Genomic DNA, 26,384 nt, shown 5'->3' on the forward strand with positions numbered 1-26,384 from the left:
CAATCCACTACTACAAAGATATAAAATTAATATTTGCTTGAACAGCTCAGTACAAATGCAACAAAACTCCATTATTTTATTGTGGGAAAAGAGATTGTGTGATAAATTTATTATGCCATTAAATAATTACAAAAAATATATTTTCTGAAGATCAAACACTATATTTAATATCCTCAACTGAGGAGAAAATTCCAGTAGAATGTTATAAAATAGTATCAATGAATGAATGAAAGAAAACTCTGTTGTAAATCTAATACAACATTTATGGTAAGGAAGGGAAGATATTTATATTTCTTACACTAAACTATAGAATAAAGTTGTTTTTGTTGACTAGGGAAAACAAAACTTCAATAAAAGATATTTCCTCACCCACTTCATCTCTCTAGGGAAAACAAAATAAAATTGAATGTAGAAATTGAAATGCTAATTCAAGTCCCATATTAAGTCTATTTTAGTAGACATCTGTCTATTCTTATGCTAAGACGTGTCTCTGTCTTTCTCAGTATTCCATCTTGCTCTCTGTCCTTTCTGAGAATATCCTTCTTTTGCAGAGGAATGAAAAGAGAGACAGAACTTTACTTTCTCTTGGACAACAAACAGGATTAAGTATAGGGAGGAATTTAGATGGAAAAGATGAAAAATATATCCCCAGAATATTTAAGGTGAAGAAAAAGAATGTGTCACATCTGTTCTTAAAATCCAAAGTATTTGGGTGTGTATATAATGTGGAAAAAAATAAAAAAAAACCTTCTAGTACTTGGAACTCATATTGCCAGGGTGCACCACTGAGGTTTAACAATAATGATGAATGAAGACTATTTCATGACCAGCAGGCTGCAGATAATGCTGTCACATCATCTAACATATCCTGCAAATGCAATTGCCCCTGTAACTAATTACCGGTAGGTCCCTTACTTAAGCACTTCTAAGCGTATAGTTACCAAATGAGATTATAAAAAACACATTTTGTTTAGGATATTACAGATTTTCAGGAATCTACAGGTGAAATAAAGAGTGTGTCAATACAAGTTCCGAAACAGCAGACCTTTCAATGTATCACTGAAGACAGAAACTCCTGGACTGACAGAGAAGAGAATGGCCTAGGCAGCTTCAACCTATTCTTTTCAAATTCTGTCACGTCCTTCCCCTTTCCTTAATAACTGCTATTTCATTAGAGAGACTGAATGTTGCTAGAGCAAGTTTCCAAAGAGCCTGCTGTAGCTATCTGCACCTACCTCGGTACATCACCTATCCTGAGGGCAGACATTACCTGTTTTGTAATTACTATTAATAGAAAAGGAGGTACGAAGTGCTAAGTGAATTGGACCATATTTTAATTAGTACATAAATAAAAGTCTCTACTCAAAACAAAAGAAAAACAACCCCTCCAACCTCCAAAACATTTTATTTGGTACTAGCTGTTGCACTTCCCTAGCTTAGTTGCCTCTTCAATTCATTGTTTCCTGGCACTTATGCTCTAGGGCAAGCATCCAATCAACTTGTGAGCAGGCAATGCTCCATCTAAACAGATTGGCAGAAAAGTAGAAAGCCAGGAGTTGATGATCAGGTCTGGGTACTGAGGATATGATTACTTGCTAAAAATCTCAAAACAGCATTCCCTGCTGAATTTCCACATTTATGTGCACAAAGGTTACAATACTAGAGTAATGCAGCTCTAAGCTAGAGTACCTTTTAAAAGTAAAAATAGGCCATCACAACCCTATGAATACAGATTTGGACCCTGCCAAACCAGACTGAGCTATGGGTGAAGGGCAGAGAATGGCCTTACAGTAAAATCTCCATATTCTGTCTCTACACGGAAAGTCTTAATAGTAGAAATTTGAAAATCAGGCTGTTGCAGTCCTGCCAGTCCTCACAAGGCAAAGATCCATGAAGAGAACAAGCCTAGTTTGAGATTTCCATCCTGAAAAGAATTTGCAACAGTTGCTCTTGAATACAGACGGTACTAATTATAATAATTACTACTACAAATAGGTAGGAAGGTGAAAATGAATGTATATTACATATTCAAAAAAATGAAAGTAGAAAAAAAATTCTTTATACTGCCCCATATGTCTTTGTGCAGAAATTTACTTTCTAAATAGTAAATGTTTACCCATTAAAAGAACACTTATTTTTACATTTTTGACTAAAATAATTTAAATTTACAGTTTTAAATTATCTGTATAAATTTATAATACATATGCAAACAATATCTCGGGAATAACCTTTGGCTTCAGTGGATAAATCTGGTCCATTATAAATAAGCCTTTTCATTTAAATTATTTCCACAAACCAAATGCACAAAATTTTCAGTATGTCAGGTTTCAGCCACAAAGAAGTTGGTAAGCATTTATGATTGTAAAATATACAGTCTGTCATTCTCTGTCAATATACTTGTCAAATCATTTGAAGCCTGTCTTCTTTTGAATCCTAGTGAGTACCAATGTGGAAGTCTGTGACCTTTTAGTGAAAAATCAACTTGCTATATCATGAAAACCATAAGATGTCAATGTTTTACAATTCTGTCTATCTAAGGGAGGCAGTGTTGTACCATGGATAGGGTATTTGAGTGAAGGTATGCAAACCTGGGGCCACATACATAAAAATACTTAGGTGTTCCAATGCCTAACCCCTAGGTACCCTGCCACCTAATGGAATCCTCATCCCAGAGTTAAGCACCCATGCAATGGGAGAATTAGGCACCTAATGAAGGAATTTTTAGAAGCTAGCAAGCTGAGTGGGAAGACTCCTAAGTCAGCCAGAAGCAAAATGGAAAGGAAAAGGGTGGGGCTCACACCCAAATCCTCAAATGTTTTTAGGCCCCTAGCTCCCATTTATCTGGGCGTTAGTTGTCTGAGTGACAGACTTCTTTCATGAGATGAGAAAGAAAGTGCTCAATAGTCTCATGGGTTGGGGACTTAGCTGGGATGTGGAAGACCTTAGTTTAACTTCCTGCTGTGCCTGATTTAGAATAAGAATTTGATCCCACATCACAGGTGAGGGCCCTAACCACCAGGTGATTGGATAGCCTGGGGTGGGTTGCTCTCCATTTCTCCTCTTGGAGCTTTTATATTTATATATATTTATATATAAATATTTAAATGGTCATTGGGTCAGGGTCTTGACTCTGGGTCTCTCACATGCCAGGTGAGTGCCCTCCCCACTGGGCTGTAGAGTCAGCATCTCTTCAGACCCATGCAGAGAACATAAGAGTAATAAAATCCTGAATTGACAAAGGCATGGATCATGGTAGCATGGTATGTCTTCATTCAAAAGAAATCATCTACCTAAGCATAACTGGTAAAATTGTACTGGATACTGCTGGCATATGAACACCCAACAGCTTTTGAAGATGTAACATAAGCAGATTGCACACACAAGTCACAAATGGTGGACACATACCCTCAAATAAAAATGAAGATACCATCCTTGACATACCTTCTGGTTACTTTCCCCAGCCTACCAGCATCATTTCATTCTTTCCCTGATTGAATGTCCACCAACAAACTCATCCACGACCCAGTTTCCCACAAACCCTTGCATTTGTGAGCTACAGCAGGGACAATAAGTAGAAAAGGGGGAGTAAAAATATGGAGTAGCAAGGATGCCAAGAGGAGATGGAGACAGCTAAAGGGAGGCATCCTTCTTCCCCAAATCTCCACAAAATGGGGATTACTTTATCCCTCTCTGCCTCCAAGGTTCCTTCTCTTCAACTCTCCCCAGCAAACTGGAGAATGTCCAATCTCTCCTCCCACCTCTCCCCAAGCTTTCTCACAAGTAGGGAGCTCATCTTTTGCCTTCCTTTCCCCAAGGCACACTTCTCATCTTCCATCTCTGACACCACTACTATAAAGAACTCAAAGAAGATCCCACACTACAATTCATATAGGAATTTATAGATATCATCAAATCCTTCCCTGTACAACTCCAAGAGACACTCCACAACCTTATTCACCATGAACCCACCTCAGGGACCTTTACATGTTTCCCAAGATTCAAAAATAAGGGAACCCAGGCAGACCCATCCATATTTGGCCATACTCCTACAAAAGGTATATCAGGAATCATTCTCAAACCACATAAAAGGCCAGCTTCCTGAAGCACAACACTGATTTCCTCCAGAAACTCTGCAACATTAACAATCTCACTCAGAACAACATCCTTGCCACCATGATTGTCACTTCCCTATACACCAACAACCACAACAATGGCAGCATCGCTGTCTACCTCAAATATCTAGAAGGCAATGAACAATGCTCAGATATCCACCCAAAACACCATGCCAAAATCATCCATTTAAGCTTCACCCATAACAATTTTACATTCAAAAACACATTGTCCAAACCATTGGGTACTAGGCTCCCCAATATGCCAACCTCTTCATAGGCCACCTTGATGTAGAATTCCTGGACAAATACCCATGAAATCAATGATACACCTGAGATACACTGATGATATTTTTATTCTCTGGAAAGATGACCTGAACTCCCTCATAAATTTCCAACACAACTTCAACAACCCCCACCTATCTATCAAACTCTCTTTAGAACACTTCAACACTAGCATCAACTTCATGAACACCACAATCATCTTCAGCAATAGAACCCTACAGACAACTGTACAGAATAAACTCATGATTCACCACACTTACCTTCACAGATCCACTAAGCACCCCAAACAGACCAAGAAATCTGTTATCTACAGCCAGGCACCAAGATACCACAAAATATAATCTGAGGAGAATGTCCTAGATAGAAAGCTTAACACACTGAAACCCAACTTCATCAAATAAGGACACTCCATCAGAGAAGTAGTCATATCATAGAATGGGCCACCCAAATACCCTGAGAGAACCTGCTTCAACATAGGGGAAAAATAACCTTTCCAACTGCACACAGAGTTGTCACCTACCACCCCCGACTGGAACAAATATGGGGTATCATTAAACAACTACAATGCATATTCAATGGGGACCACCTCCTGAAAGAAATCTTTCCTAAACCCCTTCTTCCGGACTCTGAACAACCCTCCAGCCTCTCCCACCTCATCATCAGAAGCAAATTCCACATAGACAGGGACACACCAACTCAAAGTGACACAAGACCCTGACAGAACAACAGATGCAAAATCTGCAGACATCTCTCCACTGCTACAATGATCAATACACTCCACAACACATCTTTCAAGAGCCATGATTGCTACACATGCCTAACACAACATGTGGTGTACCTCCTCCAGTGCACTAAATGCTCCAACAACAACTATAGGGGTGAAATGAGACAATCACTACATCCTTGAATGAACTCGCACAGAAAAATTATAAAAACTCATATCGCCTGTGGAGGAACATGTTTCAAGGTGAATATTCCATATCTGACCTCTTAGTCCTCAAAGGAAATCTGTATACCTTGGAAGGATGAACCTGGTAGCTTAAATTCATAACTTTGCTAAAGACTAAAAATTATGAACTTTAAAAAGTCACTGGTTTTATGACTTATTACAACAATCTGTAACCCACTACCCTGCTTGACTGCAGAGGTTTTAACTGGCCACTTCACCTTGAATGGTCTGTTACAATATGTGTTAGCTGCTAAACAATTTGTTCCATTTTGTATTTAGCTGTGACACTCTGGGTATATCTACACAGGGATAAAAGACCCATGGGATGGCCGCAGCTGACCCTGGTCAGCTGACTAGTGCTCACGGGGTTCAGGCTGTGGGGCTAAAAATCACTATGTAGATGTTTAGGCTTGGGCTGCAGCCTTAGCTCTGGGACTCTCCATCCTTCAAGGGTCCCAGAGCTTGGGCTCCATCCTGAGCCTGAATGCCTATACAATGACTTTTCAGACCTGTAGCCCAAGCCCTGCTAACCTGACCTGGGCTAGCCATATGGTTTTTATCCCTGTGTAGATGTATCCTCTCAGTACCTTTCCCAGATAGGAAGAAGTGCTCTGTGTAAGCATGAAAGCTTGTCTCTTTCACCAACCGAAGTTTGTCCATTAAAATATATTAACTCATCCATATTAACTCTCTAATATCCTGGACCAATGCAACTACAACAACACTGCAAACATCAGATAATATTGTCGTACATCACTATATTTTGGAGGGTGGATTTCTTGTGTGTTGTTGTTGTTGTTTTTTTACCTATGAATTTGTTTCAGTTTATAAAGTTTCAGTTAAAAACTTAAAGCTTGAAAGGTTTTCTTTTGACTTGGCATGACTCTTACTTTGTTATGACATTAACCACACTTTGAATATAATTTTTATATTTTGAAGGGTGGGGTTTTTTTTGTTTCACTGGTAGAATTTTCCTTGATAATCTTTGCTTTCTCCCTCTCAGTATTTATTTTTGGCATTTTCATGACATTTGTTACTCAGCTATTTCTGTGGCTATATGTCATAGTGCTGAAGGTAAAGGTATTTTGATTTTCTAAACCTTAACACATATTTTCTTTCTTTCTTTATACTGGATTTAATGCAAGGTACTGAGTGCAAAATGATTTTTATTGTTAACGCTCAAAACTGAGAAGGATGCTATTTTGTAGGCATTTTTAGTTAGTTGTGTTGCTAGGGGTTGGAAAAGAGATTTAGTGTGATTGGTTGGAATCTTCAAAGATATTATCAAATACAAGTGATTCATTGATGACAAATTGCTACTTTTTTTAGATTCAGAAAGAACACCAGAAGAGGAGTAAGAGCTACAGGGTAGTTGTGGAATAATCACTCCAGAGACACAATAATGGAAAAAAACCCTAAATTATATTTAAAGCAGTGACTTGGTTATGGTAAACAGAAGTAGTGGAGGGGAAAGGAAATAAATATAGTATATGAATTGTCATATGGTACTAAATCAGAATACTGGTACATTTAGGCAGTTGAATATCCTATCTCTAGCAGAAAAGGACCAAGACTGGGTAGAATTTTTGCAAAGCACTCAGCATTAGTCTAACTCTGTTACAACTGAAATCAATGGAAGATTTATGGCAGACATCAAGGGACACAAAGTTAGGACAATAGCGAGCGCTTTTCAAAAATCTCATCATATATAAGTAATTTGGCTAACACAGAAGAGTGTCTGGAAATAAATTAATTCCTTTATTATATGCGTAGCCCTCCCATCTAATGAGGCAATTAGCTGATTAGTGGACATAGCCAAGAACATTCAAGGCATTTAGAGAAAGTAAACTGAATTGACTGGTAAGAGGTTCATACTGTCTCTAATCTCACCTTAAAGGCATATCAAGAAGGTGTAGTCACTGAAGATTCAGCAACATATGGTAACCACAAACACTGTGGCGTTCTTAAAATCAAGTTTCAGACTAGAACGCTGCATGGACACAACTTTTGGACAAATATGAAACCTCAGTACTTATATGGCTCAATGACTCTATAGCATTTGAGACATCTAATAAAAGTGCTGCTGATAAATTTATGAAACTTAGCTAGAGTAGACTATGCAGAATTAATATTAGTGCAAATATTCCTCTCAAACAGAATAAGACCCCTCACAGATGGAGCCCCTACTTTTCAATTCCTATATAAGGCCTCTGGGGGAAGTTCTGAAAGATGCAATCAGTACTTTCACTAAGTTGTCACAGTGCATCCAAGAAATTAGCATTTGATTAAGAGCATCAGGTTTAAACTGAATTATGTATGTATAGTGAGATTGGTGGAAAGGGAAAATACCTTGAGGGCCTAGCCAAGACACTGATCTTTCCAAATATCAAAGAGATTTGTCTTCCATCTATTATCAAGGTAGTCTGTTCACTCAGGACTTACTGGATCATCACTAATCTTGGATACCCAAATAGCCAGAATAGCAAGAAATGCCTTCCATTACTTCCATCTTGCCAGAAAAGTACATTCCTTTCTGTGAAATGAAGATCTAGGAACAATGATCCATATATTCTGTCTGGACCATGTTATTTTATTATATCTGGGGCTAAGGTGGAAGTAATACCAAAACCCTAACTTGTACAGGCTGCTGCAGCGTGCCTTCTTAGAATGACAAAAAACACCTAAAACACATCACACCTGTGCAATGTACGCTCATCAGTTTCCCAGTTTATTTATGGAGACCAATTGTATTGTTTATGACTCTTGTTGCATGTCTGAAGATAATGACAATTCAAGATTGTCAAAAAAAAAGGTCAACTGAAATTATTTAATCAAAGATGATCAGTCAGAGATTAGTACAGCACTACACTGAATACAGATACATTACCACCCTTAATGTGAGGTAAAGAGTTGACTCTGTGTCTCTTCTTCACTGTAACAGGTGGGATGCAGCAATTTCATTCCCCAACTAAGTTCCAAACCCTCTGTCATTATACAAGGTTTTTAGACAAAGAGTCCCCCTGCTCTTTGCTAAAAATACTCTCCCAGAACCATATTTGCTGATGTCATTTCTTACATTCTGACGGAATTTCCTTTAATATCCATACATTCTTAGTTTACCTGATTCATGTGTAAAGGCATAATTGTTTACAGCTGAGAGGACCAACAGTTCTTCAAGATAATATTTTTCAGTGGGTCCTTCTTCCCCCATAATCATTCTTCCCTGTTGATTTCCTATGCTGATGTAATAGATAGATAGATAGATAGATAGATAGATAGATAGATAGATAGATAGATAGATAGATAGATAGATAGATAGATATAGGGCATGGTTTCCATGGATATCTGGAGTTCTATAGTCATGAAGGTGCCAAGGATTATTAGATACAGCCTAATGCATAGCATTTCTGAATAGGGTTACTTATAGGTTACTTATAGGTTAACAACCCATATTCTGGGCCTTAGAAGTCAAACATACTCTTTGTTAATATCAAATATTCTAAAGAATAGTTAATATATAAATGAATCAAATATACAAAAAAGAATAAAAGGGTTAATATTTACTAATAGGTACTAATATCATCAGTGGGCTGGGGCCCAGTAATGTCAGTGATTTTCTGCTTATTCAAAACCATTCAAAGCAGCTGCATTCCTCTGGACAATGCAGCATATGGTACCCACAGTGAAACTCTTGAAGGAAGAAGGTAAGGTGATCACCATCCAGGGAACCCCCTACCAGATGTAATAACATTTAGCCTGACAACACTCCAAGACACAGTTTTTTGCAGAAGTCCTATTTAAATAACTGATCACAAGAAATTACAACCAAGCACCAAAAATCCAAAACAAAGTATCCAAAAACCACAAGCAGCAAAAGCTGCTGATCTAGGGAGAGGCGAAGAGCAGACTCTGTTATTGAGTCCACTATGGAGAAATCTCAATTACTATGGAGCTCAGTAACCATGCTCATGGGTATCATAGGAATGCCTAAAAAAGATTAGATTACATACTATATTGATCTGAAAAAGAACTACAAAAGGTAAGGAAAATATACATTTTAAGGAGTGTGCAAGATTGCTTTTTAAAGCAGTTTGTTCATAACCCATGTGGAGTGAAGCCATTCTTAACCTAATTCTGGAAAAGGAGCCAAATCTGATCTTTTTTTTTTCTTGTTACTGGGCTTTAGATTGGGGAGGACATAGTTTATAATGATTATTAGAAATCTAATGATTCTCTAATCATTAAGAGTAGAGCTGAAAGAAACAATACAACAGTTTTTGGCACCAGGGAAGATGAGTGGACAAGACTGAGAAATGCTCCAAACAAACACTAAATATGGAATTATTTAGTTTATCTGAAAACTTCTGTAAAAAAGTGGTAAATATTTAAGAACAAAGAACAATGGAAAACACAATGGAAATCCATTCAGGTCTAAACAGAAAAGGGAAACATAGGCAAGTGTGAAGGGTAGTATGAAATAAAAGCCAATATAATTGCAAAGGAAGAGATTGAGAACTATAAATATAAGAAAGTAAAAGTAAATATATGAATTCTGATAAACTAAAAGCATGATAATGTGAGAAGGAATATTGTAAGCGATATTGCAGAAACTATTTCACCTACAGGAAAAATATTAATATTTCTTAAAAATAGATTTACAACAGAAAAAGACAGAGGTTGAAATCTGACCCTATTAAAGTAAGGGATAACTTCCATTGATTTCAGAGGGACAAAGATTTAACTCAGAGAGAGAAAAAGTATGGATTTTAATGGGACTAAAGTAGTTCCGGCAGGTAAAAATGTTAGGAGTATATATACATTTCTTTTTCTGTTTGAGTTGAAGAAGAGGATGGAAAACTACCAAAATAATACATTACATTTTGTAAGTTTTTAAAGGAATGTTTTGGGAAGCTTACAAAAATGCTTGTGAAAAAATATGAGCATTTGTAGATAATGTTCCAGGTCTAGGCAACATACTAATGTAGGTTTTAAAGGAAATAAAATGGAAAACGGTGAAGTTTTAGCTGCAATTTTTATTAGCAGTTGTCTGATGGCAGTCCGTTTGATGACAAATGTTATTTCGCGATAAAGCACCAAAAGATATACAACTGTAAACAATTGTAGACCAGTTAACAGGAGCTGTAGAAAAAATATTACAATATGGCACTTAGTACTTTGCTACTTTTTACCTTGAAAAGGTTAATTTGAATAGAGATAGGAAATTTGGATTTATGATCAGTGATCAGCCTTAGCTGACTTAAAAGTTATATTACTAGGGCACAGAAAGAGAAATAATGAAATGGTTGAAATTATTAATATAATTTGTTACATGCTGACAGTAGGCTCAGCATAGTACAGAACAAAAAAGTCATAAATCACACCCACATATATAATTTAAGCACATGTAATCTAAAGACATACGGATAATGTAATACGTTTCCATACCTAAAAGGCAAACAGATTGAATGGATAATGTAAGAAATTTAGGTATTTTCTTAACTCCTAGAGAGGCAGTAGGATATTAGAGACATTGTGGAGCTGATCGTCAGCTCTTGTAAATTGAGATCAGTGGAGATATGACAATTTACAAAATTTAAAAGGATTGAGATTAGACAATTTCTACCTCCTCTATAAATCGGAGCCCTTATTATAATACAGAGGGCCAAATTCTGCTTTCATTAGCACTGTGACAGATCCATTGACTCCAGTGTCACTCAGTGAAGGCAACTGAGGAGATCTACTTTTCAAAAATTTGAATTCCATTCTTTGGTCATTCTCTCCTGCTAATAATCTGTTAAATTGGCATTGACAAGACTGCATTGACAGCAAAATTTGGCTGATAACATGGAACAATGCAACCCAAAAAAATGCTAAAAGAACATTTATTCTTGTATCTAATGTCAAAATATTTGATGTCTTAAACATTATTATATATCTAGACTTGTTGTCAATATTTCTTATTGACCCTATCCTGACAATGAATGTTTGAAAGTAGGGCAAATGATGTTTCTGAAAATTCTTTTTCTAGTCATCTTGAAATAAGGATTACCCATGTCTATCATGTATAACTTTGTCCATAGTAAAATCAGAAAGACACATTGGATATAAAATTATAGAGGAATACAATGATATCACACACTGGATCATAGAATATCAGGGTTGGAAGGGACCTCAGGAAGTCATCTAGTTCAACCCCCTGCTCAAAGCAGGACCAATCCCCAGACAGATTTTTACCCCAGTTCCCTAAATGGCCCCCTCAAGAATTGAACTCACAATCCTGGGTTTAGCAGGCCAAACCACTGAGCTACCCCTCTCTCCCCATAGATATTAATGGTATTGTGAATATTAGGTGTACATGTAGCAGTAATAGTTGTAGTTATTAGAAGCTACATTTACAAATTCCTCATTTTTATTATCTAAGGCCTATATAAGAGAACTGAAAAGTAGAATACAATATACCATTTTCTAAACTTAAATCTCCATACTCATCTACAATGGGTGCCATTAAACTCTTGTACATCGGCGAAACTGGACAGACTCTACATAAAAGGATAAATGGACACAAGTCAGATATTAAAGAGGCTGTTTTGTGCTCTGCATTTTAGATGACCTAAAACTGGGGAAGTAGTGAACTTTGAGAAAGCTACATGACAACCCCTATAGCAGTGTTTCCCAAACTTGGGACGCCACTTGTGTAGGGAAAGCCCCGGCGGGCCAGGCCGGTTTGTTTACGCGGGCTGGTTTGCGGTGCGGGCCAGGGACGTACTGGCCGCCACTTCCAGCAGCTCCCATTGGCCTGGAGCAGTGAACCGCGGGCAGTGGGAGCCGTGATCGGCCGGATCTGCGGACGCGGCAGGTAAACAAACTGGCCCTGTCCGCTAGGGGCTTTCCCTACACAAGCATTTCCCCAAGTTTGGGAAACACTGTCCTATTGGATGCAATTGAAAAAAACACAGCCTTTTAATATGACCCCACTAAAGAATTTAACAGAAATTCATCCCTGCTATAGAATAGATAAGATGATAAAAATATAGAAAACATGTTGTATATTAAATTCCATAGGTTATTAGGGTAATTTTGGCAGAATCCTACTGGTTTCATCCTCATTAAATTCTATGACACCTTGGTCATCACATACTAAAACTATTACTGTTTGTAATAGTTATTGTATTGCTGTTGTAAAACTATAACTGTAAATTCTAATACACCTTGGTCATCACATACTAAAATTATTTGTTACAAATCTAAAGTGATGTTGCCTCTATAAAAGTGGCTAAAATTAGCAACTGTCTGCAAAGAGATCATAGTCACATTCATTTTGTGTACAGCACAACTTCTTTTTACCATAATTTTTAGTATTGCCTCATTGTGCATGATACAAGTAAATTAGCTGTAAAAAGATTTTTTTACATGTGTTACATAAGGAACCATGAATAATAAAGTTATTGAGCCAACTTTGCTATTGATTTCAACTCAGAAAGATTTATTATAGATTAATAACTAATACCAAAGGTTTAGAATTTGTATTTCAGGGCATTCATAGATTTATTGAAAGGAATTATTTCACCTTTGTTACATACAATCAAATTAACCAGCTGCCAATCTGACTGCTGACATTTGAACTGCTGGGATCTGTTTTGAGGTAAATATATTTGTCTTGATTTGTCACAAAACAGGTTCAGAGTTTTCAAATTTGAATGGAAACCCAAAGAAATAGTGATTGCTTTGCTAGACAAGATTAGACTGTGGAAACCTAATACACCTCTACCCCGATATAACGCAACCCGATATAACATGAATTCGGATATAACACGGTAAAGCAGTGCTCCGGGGGGGCGGGGCTGCGCACTCCGGTGGATCAAAGCAAGTTCGATATAACGTGGTTTCACCTATAACACGGTAAGATTTTTTGGCTCCCAAGGGCAGCGTTATATCGAGGTAGAGGTGTAGTTATAATAAATACAGTTTAATTTGCTTGGGCTGAAAACTTTGAAGACATTACCACTCCATGTAAAATTCTGCTCTTGGATGTGCACACATGGCCTTCAAAGGCTACCTTTGCCCTTTAATCTGAACATGACTGCATGAACCATGTAGCTAAAAACATAAATTGTATTTTCTTTAGATGGTTGAATTCCAGGTCCGAGCATGATGGAATGAACCATAAATACAAACAATCTTGGACCAAGAAACTGTTTCTTCACTTATTGATTATGATGATGATGCATATTGAGGTAGCCCTGGAGACCACAATAAACAATCAGGAATTATGATAAGTACTGTAAAAACGAGTGGAACAAAGTAAATCACTGTCCTAGAGACCTCACAGTCTAGGGTTATGAGGCAACATTTGGATCAACAGGGAAATGGAGTGTGGGAAGAGAAAAGGTAGCTTCAAAGACAGAAATATTTGTGTAAATAAGTTCTCTCAGTGGTTACAGTAGTTAATTCTGCTAAGGGGAGATTTACTGTAGGGAGGTATCCACCATAAGTATCAATTGTACATGTATAATAGTAAATAATAAACAAAATGTCTCAACTTTTATTTCAAGCACATAATCTTTAGTATCAACTAGGGCTAGAGGTTTAACAACATTCCAAAAATATTGAAATAACTCTCAGAGACTTCATTTCTTTCCTGTTATAAAACTGAAATACCTCTTCCTCTATAAATCAATAAAGTACAGTATAAGGAATGATATTTATGCTAAATGTAACTGAAAGATTACTACTTTTACCTTTTCCCCTGCTAGTTATTCCACACAGGTTCTAATTATTATGTAATTAACATTGTAATATTAACATGTTAACATTTTATTGTAAAACTGAATGCAAAAATAAAGTGAAAAAATTAATACAAATTAGGAAAATTATATAATACTAAGGTGAATGTATTCAGAGACCCAAGATCCTTTTTGATCAGTCTAAATATATATATTTGTTTTTCTAAATATTCGTATTCTCTATGTACTTATATGACTTCACCATTGCCATAGCTGAGTGCCTCCACGGTATAGTAATATTATGATTATTATTTATTTTGCCTTCTTTATTAGGTATGTTGTGCATGGGCTTTAGTATTTATATTTATACCTCTAGTATATGGTATTATTTGTACAGGAGAGATATTAAAAAGTTAACTTTTACCAGTAATTAACATATTATATCACTGAAGCCACAGTCTCTCTATACTTAGAATAGCAATGATCACATTTTTTAACAATATTATTCATTATTTATATTACAGTATTCTAAAGGCTCAATAATGGATCCCATTGTATTAAGTGTTGTAGAAACATATAGTTGTAGAGCGGTTAAAATTTAGGTTAAAGGCAAAATGCAATGGGTGTATGAAACAAATGGGTGAGGGTAAAGGAAAGGGAGGAGAAGGTAACAAAAATATGAGCACATTTTTATACAAAACTACTTGGGAACACAACATTGCTCACATAAGTGCCTAATCTTATCAAAGCTTTTATGCTACTTGAAAAATCCACCGCGTAAAACCCAAGCAAACAAACAAAGCAGCAAGTAAACAAAAAACTCAGTGCTTCCTGCTGATAGAACTGATACGGTCACCAATATAAATTGATAACTCAAATATAGCTGCCAATTTTAGGTTGGTCTTATGAAAACTATTTCCCCTCCTAATTTTGGCTCCACACTGAAATTGTGTGGTCTTCCAATAGCACTTCGTACAGTAATCATGTTCTCAGGTTGCACACATGAAAGTGGACAGGACAAACAGTTAAAAGTAATTTTTATGAGTGATGACCAAGCGTATCCATTGGCAGGCAAGTATGTCTGTGGATTGGTATTTAAGTTTGGGGTCTTTGACTTATTTAAACATTGTAGCATAGCAGTTTCAGCAGCAAATACATCCCAAGGGGACAACTGTAGCCACTGTAATTTAGAGCAGCCCTTAGGCAGCCCCACAGTCGGGGAATGAAAAGGTGGTGCTTTTGCTGGGAGCAGCTAAGCCAGACCAAGCCATTGTTCTCATACAAGCTGTCAAACTGTTTATGAAGTTGCTGAGCAAGGTTATTACCAAGATACGACATTTATAATAAACATGTCAGCTCAGTCTATTCCTGTTTTAGTTAAAATATTGGTTGAAGAAATCATCTGGCTCAGTGAATCCTATTGATCATCGAGGACAGAAACTGTTTGCTGAGATGGCCTTAGCAAGCCTACAAATGTCTCCAGGATGCCCCCCTTGGCATGATGCCACAAATGTCATACTTGACAGCAATGACATGAAAAACCACTAAACCACTTTCCAGTAATTGTTCCAACATTTAAAACAAACAAACAAACAAACAAACAAAAGTTGTATTCCAGTGAGCGAAAGCCTCCTATGTAAAATGATGTCGTGGAACATTTTTCTCAAACAATGCCTCCAGATATTCATTGGTTTTGACTGATGATGAAAGAGATTTTTCATCCCTCACCAATTATATTAGTGAAGTATGTGTGTGTTGTCATCCAATGAGCTAATCATCAGATTCACTGTGTGCATAGCAACAGATATTGTCAAAATGCTCATTAAGAATTCTTTTAATTGTATTTTGTGCATTATCTGTTAGGAGGAAAAAACTACAATATGTAACTTGGTGTCAGAGAGCCAGATATCAAGTGTATTTATACCAAGCAGAATTTTTTAGAAATATCATAGAATCACAGAAGAATCACATTAGCATGTTATGATGACATTATATTGTATTGCTGCAATGTGCTCTAGCAATAAGGATGCTTAAACAAAGCTGCCTTGTCAACAGAATGTACAGCAGAGCGAATGCATTCTAACAGAGATCTCAGTCCCCTGTACCTTAGTAACTGGTGCAGCACAGCAATTCTTTTAAACACATATAATGGCACAAGAGGGTGCATTTGAAGACCTTTCAAAAGCTTCAACTGGTAGAAACTATGGCTGCTCCCCTGGTTAGCAGAACTAGCCATGTGGCACATAAGACCTGTTCTCTGACAGTTGGATTAGCTCCCTATGACATTTGCCTCCAGATACAAATCAAGGTGCTGACTGTGATCAACAAAGCCCTAAATAATTTGGATCCTCACTATCTAAAGACTGCCTCTCACCTCATAAACTATTACTGAAGTTGAGTTAATAGAGCCTAGATTTAAACATTTGATTGCCAGTTCCCAAATGCTCTCAGTGCAGTACCCTCACCTCTTGAATATGCTTTCCAGCTGATCCAATAGAGCTAGAGTTTTTAAATCTGTAGGACCTCATTTTCTCCCAGAATGGATCTGAAAGGTTAGGTTTGTGGGGGAATAAGGTAGGATGTCGTCTGTTTAATCTGCAGTCCGTTTAGTTTGGGGACTGTCTTTTTTTACTTTTGGTAATTATATCTGCTTTAATAAATAATGCATATGTGCCCTGGGACAGTTTTTATAACTGGGCACACTTCACAAATAAAATAAGTAATTGAAATCACAACACTTCACAATAACATTTCTATGAGTAATAGAATCAGAGTAAAACATTTATTGGTGATACTACTCTCTTGTGGTGTGACTTAGTAGAAAAAAAATGTGGTGATACTATTTTATACTGTGGAGGCAATACTGTTGGTGGCAACAAGGATAGACATTGTAAGAGTGGTGGCAGCCTGGCACTGCTGATGTCAGCAGCAGTTATAAAAGACAAATATTTCCCCCCGTACTGTAACTTCATGGAGGAGACAAGTTCAAAACTGTAATCAACCAGATCTAACTAGTAAAGGCGATCTGAGTTCTATTCCAGACTCTGCCAATGACTTTCTCTGAGACATTGGGAAAAATCACTTACTCTTTCTGTGCCTTAGTTCCTCCTTTGACAAAAAAATAGGGTACACACTCCATATCCATCTTTCTAAAGCATTTGGGCATCCACAGTGAAAGGCACTATATGCAACCTATTGTGCGTACAAAGTATTTTTATGATAAGCTGTGTGAAACTTTGTTATGGGTTAAGTTCAAACCTTGTTGAGATTGATGGATATAAACTTACCTCCCAGTTAACATATTCTTAAATTAATTATAGGTCCCTACCTAAGACAAAAGGTTTAAGTGAACCTACCCCGAAATTTTGGACTGTGCGGGTGGGAGGGACTGTGCTGATTATTATTTTGGGTGAGAGAGAGAGTGTGTGTGTGTGTTTGTGCAAGGTCGTCGCAACCCATCAGGCGACCTAGGCGGTCGCCTAGGGTGCTACAATTTGGGGGGTGGTGACCGCGGCGGTATTTCGGCGGCGGGACCTTCCGCCGCCTCTGTGGGGGGCGGCATTTCGGGGCAGGACCTTCCACCGCCTAAGGCAGCAGAAAAGCTGGCGGCGCTCCTGTGTTTGTGTGAGTGTATGTATAAATAAGCAGAACACAGAGAACGAGAGAGTGACACAGACTGTCTGAAGGAGCAGCTAAAGGCATGTAGTATGACCCTGGAAGACACCTGGGTAGAAGTTTTTGGGTCAGTGGTACAGACTGAAAAAAGCTGTGAGCAAAATAAGCTGTTTGCTGCTATTTGATTCTTTCTGTGTTCAGAGACTCTGTATATTCTTTGTAAATAAACAAAAGTGCATCAAGGAAATACCTGTCTGTCCCCTAACTTCTCCTCCTAACTTGAACAACCTACTAGACCTCTAAATTTTGACTAGGTACTCGGATAAAAAGGGGCAACAGTATTGTTATTAATTGTTGTTATAAAAAGGCAGTCCTATAGTTTGTTATTCTTAAATAGCACTTATCCATAGCCTTTCAGCAGACAGTCACTGCTGGTTCTGCTTCTTTCTTAGTGGTTATTATAAATTTTAAAAGCTCCAAATAGAAGTTGGTTGTGTTGTACTTTTGAAGATAAATAGTAACGAACCACACAGAACATAGGTAAGCCACCTTACAATAGATATACTAAACACACATTCAAATTCCACAGTAATATGTGTGCAGAACAAACACTTGACATATAGCTATTTCCCCACCAAAATACAAGTATTTTGGTTCCTAAAGGCACAGGCCTGTCACCCAAAACTAATTATATTTGAGACAACAAAGGGTATATGTCATCATCAAGTTCCTAATCACTAATTCAATTTGTATACATAGCAACAGATGCAGTAGGCCTTACTACAATACATTTTGAGCAGTATCTGTACAAAAAATCATGCCAGTTACTGACTGCATCTCGGTGGTGGCTCTAACCATTTGCAGCTAGCAGCTAGCAAGGGATGTGAGATCTACCCGTTTGCATCTTGCAGCTAGAAAGGTATGTGAGCAGCTAGCAAAGGATGTGAAGGGTAACCAGAAGATTTTCTACAGGTATGTTAGCAACAAGAAGGTGGTCAGAGAAAGTGTGGGACCCTTACTGAATGGGGGAGGCAACTTAGTGACAGATGATGTGGGAAAAGCTGAAGTGCTCAATGATTTCTTTGCCTCAGTCGTCACAGAAAAGGTCAGCTCCCAGACTGCTACACTGGGCAGCACAGTATGGGGAGGAGGTGAGCAGCCTTCAGTGGGGAAAGAACAGGTTAAGGGCTATTTAGAAAATAATAGCACAAGTCCATGGGGTCGGATGCAATGTATCCGAGGGTGCTGAGGGAGTTGGCTGATGTGATTGCAGAGCCATTGGCTATTATGTTTGAAAACTGATGATGGGGGGAGGTCCCGGATGATTGGAAAAAGGCAACTACAGTGTCCATCTTTAAAAAAGGGAAGAAGGAGAATCTGGGGAACTACAGACTGGTCAGCCTCACCTCAGTCCCTGGAAAAATCATGGAGCAGGTCCTCAAGGAATCCATTTTGAAGCACTTGGAGGAGAGAAAGGTGATCACAAACAGTCAACATGGATTCACCAAGGGCAAGTCATGCCTGACCAATCTGATTGCCTTCTATGATGAGATAACTGGCTCTTTGGATATGGGGAAAGTGGTGGACATATACCTTGACTTTAGCAAAGCTTTTGATACGATCTCCCACAGTATTCTTGCCAGCAAGTTAAAAAAGTATGGATTGGATGAATCCCATAAGGTGGATAGAAAGCTGGCTAGATCGTTGGGCTCTACGAGTAGTGATCAATGGCTCGATGTATAGTTGGCAGCCAGTATCTAGCAGAGTGCCCCAGGGGTCCGTCCTGGGGCTGGTTTTGTTAAGCATCTTCATTAACGATCTGGATGATGGGATGGATTGCACCCTCAGCAAGTTTGTGGATGACACTAAGCAGGGGGAAGAGGTAGATACACTGGAGGGTAGGAATAGGGTCCAGAGTGACGTAGACAAATTGGAGGATTGGGCTAAAAAAAATCTTATGAGGTTCAACAAGGACAAGTGCAGAGTCCTGCTCTTAGGACGGAAGAATCCCATGCACTGCTACAGGCTGGGGACCCACTGGCTAAGCGCCAGTTCTGCAGAAAAGGACCTGGGGATTACAGTGGACGAGAAGCTGGATATGAGTCAACAGTGTGCCCTTATTACAAAGAAGGCTAACGGCATACTGGGCTGGATTAGGAAAACCATTGCCAGCAGATGGAGGGAAGTGATTATTCCCCTCTATTCGGCACTGGTGAGGCCACATCTGGAGTATTGTGTCCATTTTTGGGGCCCCCACTACAGAAAGGATGTGGACAAATTGGAGAGAGTTCAGTGGTGGGCATCTAAAATGACTAGGGGTCTAGGGCACATGATTTCTGAGGAGAGGCTGAAGGAACTGGGCTTATTTAGTCTGCAGAAGAAAAGAGTGAGGGGGGGATTTGATAGAAGCCTTCAACTACCTGAAGGGGGGTTCCAAAGAGGATGGAGCTAAGCTGTTCTCAGTGGTGGCAGATGACTGAACAAGGAGCAATGGCCTCAAGTTGCAGTGGGGGAGGTCTAGGTTGGATATTAGGAAAAACTATTTCACTTGGAGGGTGGTGAAGTACTGGAATGGGTTAACTAGGGAAACGGTGGAATCTCCATCCTTAGTGGTTTTTAAGGCCCGGCTTGATAAAGCCCTGGCTGGGATGATTTAGTTGGGGTTGGTCCTGCTTTGAGCTGGGGGACTAGATGACCTCCTGAGGTCTCTTCCAACCCTAATCTTCTATGATTCTATGATCTACAAATGCTCCTCTGCAGGTTTCAGATCCATTCCAAATGGTCACTGCCTTTATGGGATACTTCAAAGCAAAAAGAATCATGTGCTAAACCGTCTTTTCCCGTTCCTGCAGCCATGGATATAATGCAAAATTTGGGATAAAATTTTCAAAATATCTAAGTGACTTAGGCTCCTAAATTCCCATTTTCAAAAATGACTTAGGCATGTAAGTATTAATTGGAACTGGGACTGCAACATAGCTCTCCCTACATCTCAGGTGAATTTGTGAGCCATCGGGCTACAGAATCAATATTTTTGGAACCAATGAATATTTAATTATTTTTACTAAATGGAAGAGCTTCAACAGGAGACATTAAGAGAGACTCACCTAATAGTCTGTAGATTTGGGTACTTGCATAGGCGGTAGATGACCTGGTTTAAAGTCCCTGCTCAAAATCAGAGAGTGGGGATTTGAAAACAGATATCCCACATCTCAAGTGATTTTCTTAAGAAAAGAAAGAGAAGGATGGCCATGAAGTGTTCAGATGTCACAGGAATCTAAACTGTGCTCATGTTTTGGCTGAAAGTCTGCAAATAAATGAATCATTACTTAGTCTGCAAATAAATGAATCATTTTTCTCAGAATTATCCTGTTTCACATGGAGTAACTAAGAGTTATCCAAAAAACTTCTCTGGTCATAAAACTTGTCTCCCTGATACATCCATCATCCCACTGCCCTTACATGGTGAGCTAGGCAATTATTTTTTTATACTTGAATATAAAATAAATTTTGCATGAACATGAAAAGTATTTCACATGAGGCATGTCCAAGACATTTGAACTCTATTTTACTAGACAAAGATTGTTCAGACAGTAAAACTTGGAAAGGAGAAATGATTAACACTGCAATCAAGGAACAGACCTACGGGGAAAGTGATCATCATCATACATTTTATCTAATTACATATTCCTCTTAATATGTTATAATATGCAGTTGAAGAGAAAGTAATATTAATGGTTTAATTTACATTTTATTCAATATCACACTCACTGGGTTATCTCTCTCTCTCTCTCTCTCTCTCTCTCTCTCTATATATATATATATAGATATATATATAGATAAAGATTTTTTTCCTGTCTTATACTTTTTTATAATAAATGGTGCTTGTTCGGAATATGACATCACATTAATTGATTTGTGGTAATTGAGATGATGCTGATAGATATTACTGCTGTTCCATTATTTATGTTCTTTATTTTCACTTTCATTTCAAATCATTGACTATATTTCATGAGTTCCAGTTCAGAGGAGCAAAACTATGTTACAATTAAATGGCAAAAAACTTTGTTAATGCAGAGGTAAGGTTGTCCACAGATAGCTTATGCCCTTCTGGAATGTCAAGCTCAGCAAAACTCAAACTTCAGAAAAGCAGGAAATACAGAGTTAAGGCAAATGAACACACAGTGTTAACTCTACCCACCCAAAGATCTGCATGAACTGCAGCTGCCTGCATTGTATTAGGTGTAGCTGTATTGAATAGCAGAGGAATAAATCGGAGCATCATGGAAGAACTGTGATTGTGATATAAGGAGATATGGGTCTGAGTCATCGCATGTGTATTATCAAAGAAAACAGGTGCATATGTACCTTGAGTTCCAGTCCGCATCATTTCAGTACAGAATTGTGTCAGAAGGAAGGCACAGGGGTATTCGTGCCATGGGTATTGTCAGTAATGAGGTGGGATATGAAAGCAGTTTGTGGATTTACTGATTGGGGAAAGTTATGTTTAGGTGGTATCCTCTGTGCAACTGTGAAGGGTTTATAAAATGATATGAAGTGGTTGTTAAATTTTACAACTGTGGTATCCTGTTGGGGGAGTAGGCTCAGTGTTTGAGGATAGGCCAAGTGCAAGTAGTGTCCATTCATTACAGTGAAACAGCAGTGTACAAATACCTGTATTATGTAATTATTATTATTGCGGGGCATCACTCGAAGAGGGCAGAGTTAGGGCTGTATATTTTTAACTCTGTATTTCCTAGTTTTCAGAAGTTTGAATTGGGCTGAACTCAACATTCTGGGAGGGCAAGAGCTATAAACAGGCAACCCAAACTCTTTGCTAATGACGTTTTCTGCCATTTAATTTCCCCAGTTTTTAAATAAGAGGAGAAAAGTTTGCTGGTAGTTGTTAGTGGTCATTTAGGCAGTTGTTCTCACCCAGGTTTGCAGTTGATATGATACATTGGCTAGATAATAATCAAAAGATCCAGCTTTTATACAGTGCTTTTCATCAATATATCTCAACGAGCTTTACATCATTATGTCCATTTTACAGATAAGAAACTAAGAAGTGATGTGACTTGCATAGAATCATAGAATCAGAGACGATTAGGGTTGGAAGAGACCTCAGGAAGTCATCTAGTCTAACCCCTTGCTCAAAGCAGGACCAACATCAACTAAATCATCCCAGCCAGGGCTTTGTCAAGCTGGGCCTTAAAAACCTCTAAGGATGGAGATTTCACCACCTGGCTAGGTAACCCATTCCAGTGCTTCACCACCCTCCTAGTGAACTATTGTTTCCTAATATCCAACCTAGACCTCCCCCACTGCAACTTGAGACCATTGCTCCTTGTTCTGTCATCTGCCACTACTGAGAACAGCCGAGCTCCATCCTCTTTGGAACCCCCCTTCAGGTAGTTGAAGACTGCTATCAAATCCCCCCTCAATCTTCTCTTCTGAAGACTAAATAAGCCCAGTTCCCTCAGCCTCTCCTCTTAAGTCATGTGCCCCAGCCCTCTGATCATTTTCGTTGCCCTCCGCTGGACTCTCTCCAATTTGTCCACATCCTTTCTGTAGTGGGGGGGGGGCTCAAAACTGGATGCAATACTCCAGATGTGGCCTCACCAGTGCCTTCCTGTATATTTTGTCATGAGTGCATGAGGATAATTGTCATGCTTTGAAATGTTTGCAGCATGTAGTTGCTAACAGCATAGGTGAGAGAAATCTTGTGCATGGTTTATATCCCAAACCCTTGACTTTTTAAAGAACATAATTGTTATAGTAACTTAAAGCATATGAGAAGACTAGTGTGTCTGTCTTTTTCTCCACCCCCCACCCCACCATTCCCCACAACATATAGTTGAGCCCACACAGCATTTTCAGCTCCCCATCCCTTTTCCACCCTATTAAGTCATTACATGGCACTGTAGAAGCCATTAACCATGGACCCCTCATTCCCAACTACCCACCTCTAGCTGGGACTTCTTTCCCTGCTTCAGCCAGGCTTCCCCAGCCATACCCTAGGTCCACCGAATCCACCTCACCTCCAAACCTGCTCCTCTCCACATGCAAAGACACAAGGGTGATGTATCTTAAGTGTTCATGTTCTGGATTTCAGATGTTTCAATTTGTGTTACCTTAATTTCCCAGCTCAAATGAAGGGGCAAGGAAAGGTGCTCAGATGTTCCAAGAAGAGTAGCATCCCCCAGAACACACAGAAGGTAGGGAGAGGGTCTCAGACCATGGCAGAAGAATATGTCTCCCAGCAAACACTGAGAAAGGGAGAATTCAAAGATGACAGCTCCCCAAGCTAATAAGAACATAAGAACGGCCGTACTGGGTCAGACCAAAGGTCCATCTAGCCCAGTATCCTGTCTACCGACAGTGGCCAATGCCAGGTGCCCAGAGGGAGTGAACCTAACAGATAATGATCAAGTGATCTCTCTCCTGCCATCCATCTCCACCCTCTGACAAACAGAGTCTAGGGACACCATTCCTTACCCATCCTGGCTAATAGCCATTAATGGACTTAACCACCATGAATTTATCCAGTTCTCTTTTAAACGCTGTTATAGTCCTAGCCTTCACAACCTCCTCAGGTAAGGAGTTCCACAAGTTGACTGTGCGCTGTGTGAAGAAGAACTTCCTTTTGTTTGTTTTAAACCTGCTGCCTATTAATTTCATTTGGTGACTCCTAGTTCTTGTATTATAGGAATAAGTAAATAACTTTTCCTTATCTACTTTCTCCACATCATTCATGATTTTATATACCTCTATCATATAGTCTCCTCTTTTCCAAGCTGAAAAGTCCTAGCCTCTTTAATCTCTCTTCATATGGGACCCTTTCCAAACCCCTAATCATTGTAGTTGCCCTTCTCTGAACCTTTTCTAGTGCCACTATATCTTTTTTGAGATGAGGAGACCATCTGTACGCAGTATTCAAGATGTGGGCGTACCATCGATTTATATAAGGGCAATAATATATTCTCCGTCATATTCTCTATCCCCTTTTTAATGATTCCTAACATCCTGTTTGCTTTTTTGACCGCCTCTGCACACTGCGGGGACATCTTCAGAGAACTATCCACGATGACTCCAAGATCTTTTTCCTGATTTGTTGTAGTTAAATTAGCCCCCATCATATTGTATGTATAGTTGGGGTTATTTTTTCCAATGTGCATTACTTTACATTTATCCACATTAAATTTCATTTGCCATTTTGTTGCCCAATCACTTAGTTTTGTGAGATCTTTTTGAAGTTCTTCACAGTCTGCTTTGGTCTTAACTATCTTGAGCAGTTTAGTATCATCTGCAAACTTTGCCACCTCACTTTTTACCCCTTTCTCCAGATCATTTATGAATAAGTTGAATAGGATTGGTCCTAGGACTGACCCTTGGGGAACACCACTAGTTACCCCTCTCCATTCTGAGAATTTACCATTAATCCCTACCCTTTTTCCCTGTCTTTTAACCAGTTCTCAATCCATGAAAGGACTTTCCCTTTTATCCCATGACAACTTAATTTATGTAAGAGCCTTTGGTGAGGGACCTTGTCAAAGGCTTTCTGGAAATCTAAGTATACTATGTCCACTGGATCCCCCTTGTCCACATGTTTGTTGACCCCTTCAAAGAACTCTAATAGATTAGTAATTATCCCCCAAACTTCCTTGCTATCCCTCACATTTTCCAGCTACTCCCACCTTCTCCCCTCCCACTTTTCCTCCTTATTGTGAGCAGGAGACTGGTTGCTGGCCAGCTTGGAAAGTAAACGGTAAACTGCCAAACAGGTCCCCTGCTGGTGGTCAGGGACCCCTTCTGAGACATGTGGAGGTATCCTTCTGCCAAACCCACATGATGTCCCAAGAGGCAGCTGCCTGCCTGAAGCCTTGTTACAGAAAGGTTGAAGAGGCTCATCCATTCCTCTGACCACTACCCCATGCTACTCATTCATGTGGGCACTAGTAAAACTGCCAGGTATTAAACTGAAATATCAGCAGTGAGTACAGGGCTCCCGGAACAAGGGTAAAGGAGTAGGGGTTCAATACATGTTCTCATCATATTCCAAGCTAAGGGTAGGGGCCCAGGCAGGGACATATGCATCCTGAAGATGAATGCATAGCTGCACAGCTGGTGTCAATGGGAGGGCTTTGGCTTCCTTGACGCTGGGAGAAAGGTGTTGCATTAGACATCAAAAATATACGCTTGTTCTGAGGTCCAAAAGACAGTGAGAAAGATAGACCAGTTGAAAGTCTCTGGGGGAAAAAAATAAAGGGGAAAAATAGAGGTGACACCATGGCAAGGGTCTCCTACAGACCACTAAATCAGGAAGGAGGAGGTTGGTGAGGTTTTTCTAGAACAAATAAAAGAAATATCCAACAGACAAGATGTGGTAGTTATGAGCAACTTTTAAGCACCAGGCGGCTGTTGGAAAAGTAATATGGCAAAATACAATACGTTCTTAGATTGTATCAGGAACAACTTTTTTGTTTCAGAAAGTGAGGAACTAACCCAGGGGACAGCCATTTTAGACTTCATTCTGACCAACAGGGAGGAATGGGTTGTGAATCCGCAGGTAGAAGGCAATTTAGGTGAAAGTGATCATGAAATGATAGATTTCATGATTCTGAGGAAAGGAAGGAGCAGCAGAATAAGGCAGAGGTGAAAGTAAGCCGGTATGGTTGCTGGTACGCCGTGCCGGACTGGATC

Source organism: Emys orbicularis, chromosome 3 (assembly GCF_028017835.1).
Source record: "Emys orbicularis isolate rEmyOrb1 chromosome 3, rEmyOrb1.hap1, whole genome shotgun sequence".
Classification (NCBI taxonomy): Eukaryota; Metazoa; Chordata; order Testudines; family Emydidae; genus Emys; species Emys orbicularis.